General features: G+C 45.2%; 1 long non-coding RNA gene across 1 annotated transcript; it reads left to right on the top strand.

Annotated features, from left to right (window-relative positions):
• Positions 1 to 1,096: 1,096 nt before the first annotated feature.
• LOC310672458 lies at positions 1,097 to 5,556 on the top strand. The gene is made up of 3 exons (XR_014508587.1): positions 1,097 to 1,310; positions 3,847 to 3,922; positions 4,826 to 5,556. It is a non-coding gene; the product is annotated as an uncharacterized lncRNA (long non-coding RNA).
• Positions 5,557 to 10,661: the final 5,105 nt, after the last annotated feature.

Genomic DNA, 10,661 nt, shown 5'->3' on the forward strand with positions numbered 1-10,661 from the left:
ACTTTTGCATAACAAGCTGGCTAGTTTCTGAAGTTGAACAACCGGGAGCAGGCCACACCTTCACTTCCCTGAGAAGACTTTCACCTGAGGATTACGCTGTGAAGTTATTATGTCAGATAATTCAGTTCGGCGCTTGATGTTTAAAATGCTACAGGGAATATACCAACTGCAGAAGTCTCTGGTGTTTTGAGGCCTTTTGAGCCTGATAAGTCTAGGGGCGGCCCAGTCACATCTTGCTCTTTGCGCAAAATATGAACACTGCAAAATTCTGTCAGCATGTAATACATGGGGAAGTGGGGGGGCTTTGCCTTATTGCAGGAGTGCATAGGGGTGGGGTGCTATTGGTTAAACCCCTTTCATTTTCAAAAATGCACACTCTGTGTTTAGGAGAGAAGTACAGAGCTTCCAATAAATACATTTTAAAAGCAGAACAAGAAAGTTCATGTAATTGGTTGGGCACTGTTTTGGGGAAGGAATGTAACCCTCCTAGCATAAGACTCTCTTCTGGAATAGCACCATTGTCATCTTAAAAAACAAAAACAAAACAAAATGGAAAATGTTTATATCAGAACTCTTGTTTCCCCCTCAGAAATCCCATCACAGCCACATAAATGCCAATCAAGCAAGGATCAGAAGCAGTAAAAGAGCATATAAAAGGAAAACAAATGTGCATTGATTGTGCAACAAGCTGATTGCGCAGAATGGAATTGATAGATACTGAACCAGCTCCTCTGAGGGCAGCATAGATTTTCGCACTGTCTGGAGAAAAAGCAAATTCCAAGTAAGGCTCCCATTCATTCCTAGAGCTCTTCTGAGAAATATGCCTTGCAGCCTCTCTGACGCAAATCATGGCTTTCCTTACCCCTTGTTGAACCAGCGCAGCTTCCCTTGGGTAGTACCAGAAAGAAAGCTCTTTTTGTTCATTTCATTGAGCAGGACTATGCCATTGAACAATCCCCCCCCCCACCCTCCATTTCTTAATTGATGTCCCCTGCCTATGTGCCGTCTGGGCTCACCCCTGCTGTCTAACAAACTGCCCTGACATTAACCTCATGTTTTTATAAATGACAGACTTCCTCAATTCAGCAAAGCAGAGCAGCCCTTTGGAGTGAAAGGAAGCACATTAATCTCCACCATGTCAGAAAGAAATGTGCATTTTGCAATGGACGCACCACCACATGTCTCTCAGCCTTGGAAAAGGAGGAATTGACGAGCAGGCCTTGAGACAGTGTTGAGAAGAGGGTTGCTAGATTGCAGCTGGATGGGGCAGTGGAGATCATGGGTTGCGTCTTCCACAGTCTTCAAAAATGGTAAGTATAATCATATAATCCAAACTTCCTTGGAGATGTGTGTGGAGTATATGTGTGCACACGTATTAACCCTTTCCCCACGCCAGTATCCCGATCCAAGTTGGTCCACCCTTGAAACTGCCATTTGCTCTACAAGGCAAATGATAGAGGTTTCTGTTCCAGGCATCAGGGGAAGCAAGGGATGGAGGAGAGATGGAGCAAGAGACTTTCAAATGACTGAGGGGGCTGGAGATGGAGAAGTGAAGGTCACAGGCAAAGATATTGTTACAGCGGTAGCATGATTCCAGGGGTCACGGCACTTAACCAAGGTTTGTGTTCCTTTGGAAGGAGGCACAGTGGAAGCAAGTGTCTTTGAGCAATATATTTTATTTTACACATACAACCTGAGCTTTGATGGAGGCAGTGCAGAATTTTACACCTCAAGCGTGTCTCTCATTCCTCCTCTCGTAACTTCTGCAAGCTTGGGTCCAAAGCGGCTGCCGGCCACGCCTCCTGGTCTCTTGGTGCAGCCTCCAGCACATATGGCGTTCTGGCACCTCCTTTCTCCTCCCCAGAAACCCTTGCTCAAAACCTCAGTTTAAAAGGGACACCTTTTTTCATTTGGGGACATCACTCCCTCTGTTACCTCGGCAACCTCCCCCTCCAGGCCACCATCATATTCTGCCTGGCTTATGGCTCCCATTATCAAACAAATTGAGCTATTATAAGCCTTTTGTGTCTTCAGTGACCCACCCCACAGTGCAGTGCAGTTCCATAGCTATGGGCGGGCTAACTGGGTTTTTTACCCTGGGTGAAGCCTCCAGAAAGGTGCCACTGAGGCTCCCAGTCTCTCTCTGTGTGTGGATGCAAATACACATGGGGAGGTGCCAAACTGGGTCTTTGATCTGGGTGAAAGAAACCCTTGTTTTGCCCCTGGTCTCACTCCTGTCAGCAACTGGGCTGCAGCTCCTGCACTTTCTGGGCTCCACAGTGAGTTCATGGCAGGAATCCAGCCTTGAAGTAAGCAGTGCATGTTACCAGCCTCTCCTGGTCCAGCAATGTCTTCTATGGACAATTGCAAACACAAACACATGCCTCGACCCTTAGGTCTACCCTGGTGATGTACTTAGGACCCAGATAGGAACAGGTGGCTTAGGTCAGGCCCACCAGGCTCATCCATCCAAGTACTAGTAATATAGACCAGAGGGCACAGCGAAAATGCATTTAGACTCTGTATTAGTTGATCACATGGCCCTACCAAGCAAAATATAAAAACAAGTATGTGTCTGATGTTGTGAAAGCTGCTTACAGCAAGGATTGGAAATCCACAGTCGACTATTCATAGATTAGAACTATATAAAGATTTGTATTCCTGCAACATCTTAGAAGCAAGATGCGTTAATGGGTACGTGGGTGGCTAGGCAGATTGGTTACAAAAATTCTGAGTGATATAAACTACAGATGTCTGGCATGACTACATAGTAATTTTTGTTTATTCTGATTCTGGCACAAACCCTAAATGAATCAGTTAAGATTGATCTGTTAAGTTTATCTGTATGAAGAGCAGAGCATGACAAGGATATAGAGGACAAATCTGTCTTGCTGCCTCTACCAGGACTTGCGAATTAGGCCCATCTTGCCCCAAACCTGATCCACAACTCATCTCTATGGTCTGTGTCTAAGGCATGCCCTTGAAAGCACAATGGGAATGTGTCAAATCAATAGATTCCTTCGGAGAGGGGTGTGGGAGCTGTACAAATGTGGCTACCGCCAACGTAGAAGAAGCTGGGTGGGCTTCAGAGCTGTTGAGCTGAAGCCCACTGAACTGCAGAGCTCGTCCCAGCAGCTGATGAACTTGGCATGATCCTACCAAAGTACATCTCACTATAAATTTGTCAAGCCTCCTATGGTCCTGTAGGATTTGGTTGTCTCAGCAACTGATTAGTGCTTTCCTAAGGCAATAAGCTTCAAGGAAGGAAGCAACTTAGGCTGTGGGTAGGTAGAGAAGGGGGGGGGTGGATATTCCATTTCCCATGCTGTTTTTGGCTGCCTGGCAGAAAGGAATCAAAGTTCCTTTCCGCCTCCACAAATACTACTATCTGTTGAAGGTGGACTTATGCCAGAGTATGGGGGAGGGAGAGAGAGAGTACTTGTTTGCTTGTGTGCTAGCGTGCGCCAGTGTTGTGGTGTGGTGTGGTGTGGTGTGGTGTGCATTGTGTATATGCACAAGTCTGGGAAATAATGCTCATGACCACCTATGCAGGAATCTGTATGTTCTAGAGAGTTGTATATAGTGGGTTGACCAATGAGTAGACCCATGACTTAAGTTAGTCATGGCCTTTCATTTCAATAGATCTACTCTAAGTAGTTTAATACAATCCAGCTTGCATATTGGGGGGAGGAGAGAGGTGAAGAAAGAAAGAAAGAAAGAAAGAAAGAAAGAAAGAAAGAAAGAAAGAAAGAAAGAACATGCTTACATGCATTTTCTAGGAAAACTCCCTACTTAATGCTTGCATTATGACCTTCAGGCTCTATACCTTCCATGTTCTTCACCTAGATCTCCAAGAGGAAGGGATGCAACAGAGAGCTGGAAGGAGAAAAGATTGAAAGCTGTTATGCATAAGGAGTTGCTGGTAGGTTATGAAGTTCAAAAACCATCTAGGTTGGAGACTACCATGGTCTTAGCTAACTGGTCCTATACAACTAGAAATTCTTTGATAGGCATTTGACCATCTGCAGTGGAGTTTTCTAGGCAGAGAGCAGAGGAAATTTCTTGCATAAACACATACTTTTCATTTCAGGCTTTCATTTTCCCTTTGAAGAGAGTACCAGAAAAACAGCAGAAATGCCAGATACTGCAATAAAATGTCCAGAAAACACACACAAAATGCATTTCCCTTTAAATGTAATTGTTTGAACTAACACCAAGAAATGTTCATGCAAAGGTATTTCATTTTTTCTTTTTTAATGCAATAAACCAGATGCAATAGCTAACATGAGCAGGAGGAGTAGAGGATGGAAAGGCTCATTCCTAAAAGAAATGATGTCCAGTAACAAGAAACAGCTGAAGATCTGCTCCCAGCCCTCCTCCTCCTCCTCCTCCTCCATTTGCCCTTTGGGTCAGTTCACATTTTTTTGAATCCTGATTGCCGAGAAATTGGAGGCTTGTGTTCCGCTCAAGGTCTGACTTGTTAATGGGAGGCCTGAGGCAGCGTGCATTGAAATATGAGGAACTGTATTACAAATGCCATCCTAGGAGTTCCACTAAAGTTTTAAGATTTGGGAGAGAGAGAGAGAGAGAGAGAGACCAGGGGTGGGGGAATACTTTCTGTGACCATATAGAATAGCTGAACAGCTGCAAGGCAAAACCTCAGGGACTCCCCTGGTTTCTCCTTACTGAGAAAACATATGGAGCCTAGACACATGTGCTTCCCATGTGGAGGCTACATTTCATGCATGGTTTTTATGTGTCTAAGTGAGTGAGGTTTGGCTCAGGACTCTCTCTCTCTCTCTCTCTCTCTCTCTCTCTCATATAGGTGATTTGTTTCAAAGCCTACAGAAGACAGAAACTTCTTTGAACGTTACACTGAATGGCATGAGATGTGAGGAATTTGCTTTTGAATGTCATTCCCTGGATCTTTTAACACCAGGGATGTGTACACATTGCCAGGGTAAAATGCATCTTTTTCTCAATTTGGATTGAAGCGGGTTTGGGGAGAAATGCGCCAGAATGCAGTATTTCCAGGAAAGGACAGGATAGATATGGATTGTGGCTGAATTTGTACGTATACCACTTCCCAAACCAGTGATGAGAGAGCACTGGATGCCAGGTAAACAGGAGTGTGCACACAGCCTCTATGTTTTTGGAAATTCAACAAAGCACTCTGTGGCACATCTTCGATACATCTGTCGGCGTATTAGTGTATGTGACTGGATGCTCAAGTCAGCTAACTTTGGGGGAAATAATCATAACATTGCAACAGAACAGTTCTTACCCACAATTAACATGGAAAGATGTGTCTTATAGAATGAATATTCACACATGTGGAGGGACAGAATGAAGAGGAGTATTCATAGGAACAAAACACATCCTAATATTCAAAGCAAATGTTCTAGCCATCCAGGGCAACAAGATGTCTAGCTTAGGTGGTGAGGGGCAAAGTGCATGGTACAGACAGCTCTCTTCTCCAGTACCTCACCACTGCCCCCAGCATCTTCCTCCTGAGGCAGCCACCTCACCCTGCCTAAAAATAGAGCTGGCCCTATATCTGTCCACCCACTGTTAAATATAGGTTGTTTTCTTCTTTGGTGATCACTCATTCCCGAGTAAGATTGTGGTGTGCATGCACATGAAAGCTCATACCAATAACAAACTTAGTTGGTCTCTAAGGTGCTATTGGAAGGAATTTTTCCCCCGACTATGGCAGACCAACACAGCTACCTACCTGTCTTCCATAAACATGGTTTTGACAGTGAGTCCATAAGTGACTGTGGAGGCCAATTCTGGACCCACACACCCTTCCACAGTGGGGACATAGGTTTCCAGACAGGAGTTGGTCATGGTGAGGGTTTGCCAAACGTGCCTTCCTCTTAGCACATTTCTCCCTTTCATCCTGAGTTTGAGTGTCTTCAAAGCCCATGACACCTTTGGTAAAGGCTGTTCTCCAACTGGAGCACTCGCAGGCCAGTGCTTCCCAGTTGTTGGTGTTTATACTACATTTTTCTAGATTTGCCTTGAGAGAGTCTTTAAACCTCTTTTGTTGACCACTGGCATTACACTTTCCATTTTTAAGTTCAGAATAGAGTAGTTGTTTTGGAAGATGATAATCAGGCATCCAAACAACATGATCAGCCCAACGAAGTTTATGTTAAAGAATCATTGCTAAATACAGGTATACCCATATGGAGAGCTAACAATGGAGAAGACATCAAGCCCGCAAACCCACAGCAACTTAGCAGGGGGACTAAGTCCTATTGAACTTAGTGGGGCCTACATCTGATTAAGATTGCACAATAAAATCAACATAATAAGCCATTGCAGCAGAAAAGATGAGTCGGCACCAAGCAAGTCTCCCTGGGGTAAACATTCAACATGCAGAGCGCCACCACTTAGGAAGCCTGGTCCTCAGTTGCCCCTTCCTGCACTTCATCTGGAAAAGGGCCTTTATGTACTGCAGGCATGGGGGACACATTTCAGCCCAAAAGACACATTCCCCTCTGAGCAGAGATCCAAAGGCCACACGCCGGTGGCAAAAGTGGGCAGAGCAATGAACATAAATGTTACCTTTGTACCTTGGGATCGTTTCTACACACACTCCTCTGCATCCCGGCAAGCATTATCAGAGTTCATTGGCACATTGCAGCCAGGCAAAAACACCATGGAAGAGTTTGGAGCAGAACCAATAAGAGATAAAGCTTCCCTCCACAGCTGCAATACCCTTATTCCTCATTGCCTCCCCCACTGCAATGAGGCTTGAGGGGAAAGCCTTGCATTAGCTCCAACAGAGGACTAATGGTTGCCAGGGAGCTTCCTTGAGATCGCAGCCTCCTCCTCTGCTCTGTCCAGGAAAATCACGCACAAGTTAGACCTGATATAAGTGAAAACCATTCTTTCACGCCTGGCAGGTGTGAATGGGATTGCTGGACATGCATGCATGTTTGGTTGCAGTTGTGTGGGGTGCCCTGGACTTTCTCCAGTTTGCAGATATGGCCCCCTGCCCCCTCCACTGGTGCAACTGGTGACTCAACCAACTGAAAAAGGTAACCCTGAGATGAAAGAATAACAGCAGGGAGCAATATGAGTGGAGCATTCTCTCCCTCTCTATGCCAGTGCTGAGTGGCATTTAACCTTAACACAAATATAAAGCCATGAAGGGCAAAGATGACACTATAGGGAGGAGAGTCCCCTCTCTCCTAATCAGATAAGATTCCTCTGAGGAGGAATGGCAGAACTCTGCAACATGGGCAGCTAATTAGCCACTGTGAAACCTGTTGCTAAAGGAGAAGGCATAAAGAGTTGTCTTCCAAGCACTGTCAAGGAGGGATAAACACTGCACGTTCTGTCCTGATGAGGTGAAAAGTGATGTTTAAATGTGCGAGAGAGTAGAAACAGATTGTGACCATTCACCTGCCATTCCTTTGCTCTGATTTCTGGAGGAAAAAAGCAAGAGCAAGAGAGATGATTTCCTGTTTGGAATCACCTGCTTCTGAGAAATTTGCCCAGATAAGACTTGCGCAAAGAAACCTCGGCTCCAAAAGGAGCCGTGATACAGCTGTTCTTTTATGACTGCTGCCACCTTTTAGGCTACTTGTCACTAAATATTTGGGGGGCCCAAAATCCTTTTCATAAGCATCTTTGGGAGGAGTGGAGGCTGCCAAAACATCTTAACTAACCTTGTCAAACAAGCAAATATAAATGAGGCTGGGACTCTGGAGATGTAACAAACAGTGCCTCTTGGGTATCTGTCAGGTGCTGCGGAAGCAGCACATTTTGAATTGTTGTATGAGATGAAAAATGTTCTCTCTCTTTTTAGGGTTGCCAGGTTTCCCCTCCCCCATCCTGGAAAGCTGGCTGACAACACAAATTCAGCAGACAAAGCAAAAAGTTGCTCAAGTATACTTTCTGCCCTCTTGAAACTGGTGTGGAGATGGGTGGACATAAAGAAAAAGCCCTTGCCTATCTTGGAAACTGTCCATATCTTCTCATGAAGACCTACCAAAGTCTTCATTTCCATTCCACTTGGCCACACTGAGGCTAGTATTCAATGTTAGTCCTATTCAGAGTAGATCCATTGAAGCTAATGAACATGACTATTATAAGGCCCATTAATTTCAATAGCTCTATGCTTAATTGACTACAATGCTGAATGCCTGTGGTTGCATGTCAGGAGTCCATGCCACGACTGCCTGTGTTACTGGTGGCACTCTGGTTTTCAAGAAAGATTAGGCAAGGAGACTCCATTTTGGCACCCACGAGCACACATGTGGTCTCAGAGGCCATCCCTGGTGTCCACAGGGTGCCCTCCTCCCCAAAATTAGACTCGAAATAAGTGTTGTATCATAGCAAATAGAATAGATTGCAATGAGGTTAGGAGGCATAGCAGTTTCTCCTCTGCCCACAAGCCCAAAAAGGTAGGTGCTTCTGAGTTGGGCTGATATAGGAAGGAGCCACAGGGTAGAGAACTTATAAGAACATAAAAAAGAGCTTGCTGGATCAGGCCCATCTAGTCCAGCATACTATTCCCATAGTGGCCAACCAAATGTCTGTGGGAAGCTTGCAAGCAGGATCTGAGTGTGACTATACTCTTCCCGGACACGGGTGGCACTGTGGGTTAAACCACAGAGCCTAGGACTTGCCGATCAGAAGGTCGGCAGTTTGAATCCCCACGACGGGGTGAGCTCCCGTTGCTCGGTCCCTGCTCCTGCCAACCTAGCAGTTCGAAAGCGCGTCAAAGTGCAAGTAGATAAATAGGTACCGCTCTGGCGGGAAGGTAAACGATGTTTCTGTGCGCCGCTCTGGTTCGCCAGAAGCAGCTTAGTCATGCTGGCCACATGACCCGGAAGCTGTATGCCTGCTCCCTCGGCCAATAAAGTGAGATGAGCGCTGCAACCCCAGAGTCGGCCACAACTGGACCTAATGGTCAGGGGTCCCTTTACCTTAGAAAATAGTCATTGTGGCTAATAGCCATTATTAGACTTATCCTCCATGAATTTGTCTAATCCTCTTTTTAAAGCTATTCAAGTTGGTGGCCTCTTTACCACCTCAGTTTTATGTGGTTGTCAAATGATGCAGGTGGTAGCCGTGGTGCACGGTGACTGTTGCTTCCCCCTTGCTAGGAATAGCTGTACCTGCTGGATTTCTGCTTGCTAGCCCCAATGCATGGATGTGTTTCTTGGCAGGGAGAGCCTTTCCACAGCTACCACAAACAAACCAGCCAGCGCCATCTGCGAAAAAGCAGCAGGAATTTTTCCAAAGGGATTTGGTCTCTGAAATAACAATTATTACCTCAGTTTTTCCCTTCTCTGCAAAGTCAGAAGCAGAAAGACAGAAGGCCTTTGGAATGGCTGCTGTTCTGTAAAAATCGAAGGGCAGCTCAGAGACAGAGGAATGCTTACACTGGGTGAAATGTGTGTCAGAAGGAAGGCTGGCTAATTAAAGGAACTTTGTGAGCCATAACTCTCCCTGAAAAACAGAAATGTTTGTACCAGAGAAACACAGCAGCCTCTTCCTTCCTTGTGACGTTCAGCTATCTGTCCTAGCTTCCAAAGGTACCTCAGCACAACAATAATAATTTCCACTCCACATCTCCACTCAAAATGCCCCCCTCCCCATAGCAACCTGTACCTGCTGTGGCTTTTAAGTCCTTCTATATCAAAATATATGGGGAAGCATCAAATGGAGACGGCAAGTGTAGGTTTTTGTTTGCTGAGACAAGAACAAGATGACTGGGGGATTTGTAAGTGTACAAATCCCATTGTTTTTAATTATAACTTGGACTGGGAAGCTCCCCCCCACACACACACACCCTTGCCCAGCAATTGCCATTTTCATGGAACAAGTCTGGGGCACTTGGCTTCTGTTCTCTTCCTGTTCATGAGGTGTCTCTCTCTGAACTTGTCACATCCATTATCAAACCTCATGCTCTATCTACCCTATTCTTCAGTCAAAGGTATGATTTGTAAGAAAATACCCGTATTCCTTTAACATGAAATGTGAAAAGGAGCCTAGGAGAAGTCATAGCTACACAAGTTACACACCCATGCTTCCTTAAAACCAGAGGGGCAATGAAATGGTTCAAACATCCCTTAGCAACAGTTCCCAGGGAGGCCTGTGGGTATTTTCAATGGTGACAAACTATATGTGGTTACCGTTCACAACTAATGCAAGCTCTTCAAACTCAAGAACATTATTAATGTAAAAATGCAAACGAGATCATGAGACGCAGCCCTGTGATTTTCAGATTTTCACCCACAGAAGAGGATGCTAGCCTTCAAAATCTAGGCAGGGCAGACAGGATAAGAGGAAAAGGGTTCCCATGGAAGACTGACTAAGGGTCAACAAGGGAATGGCTCTGGTCAGCAAGATAAGTATTATGTACAGCAATCCAACTGATGTCAGCAGCTATATCTTTGCAAGCATCACAGTCGTGGTGATTTGTATGGGGGGATTTCGAAGAGAACAAAGAAGGGGCTTTGGCTTTATAATTTACGCATCTCGTGCTGCAGGGTCACAAAGCTGGCATGGAAGCTGGCATGGCATATTTACAGCACATGAAATATATGACTGTGTGCATTGCTAAAAGCAGCTAGACAGATTATGGGACACTGAATAGGAGGAGGTTGTGAGCAATTATCAAAATCTAGACATGTTGT

This window comes from Podarcis tiliguerta (genome assembly GCF_965153285.1).
Source record: "Podarcis tiliguerta genome assembly, chromosome: 2".
NCBI classification, from domain to species: domain Eukaryota; kingdom Metazoa; phylum Chordata; class Lepidosauria; order Squamata; family Lacertidae; genus Podarcis; species Podarcis tiliguerta.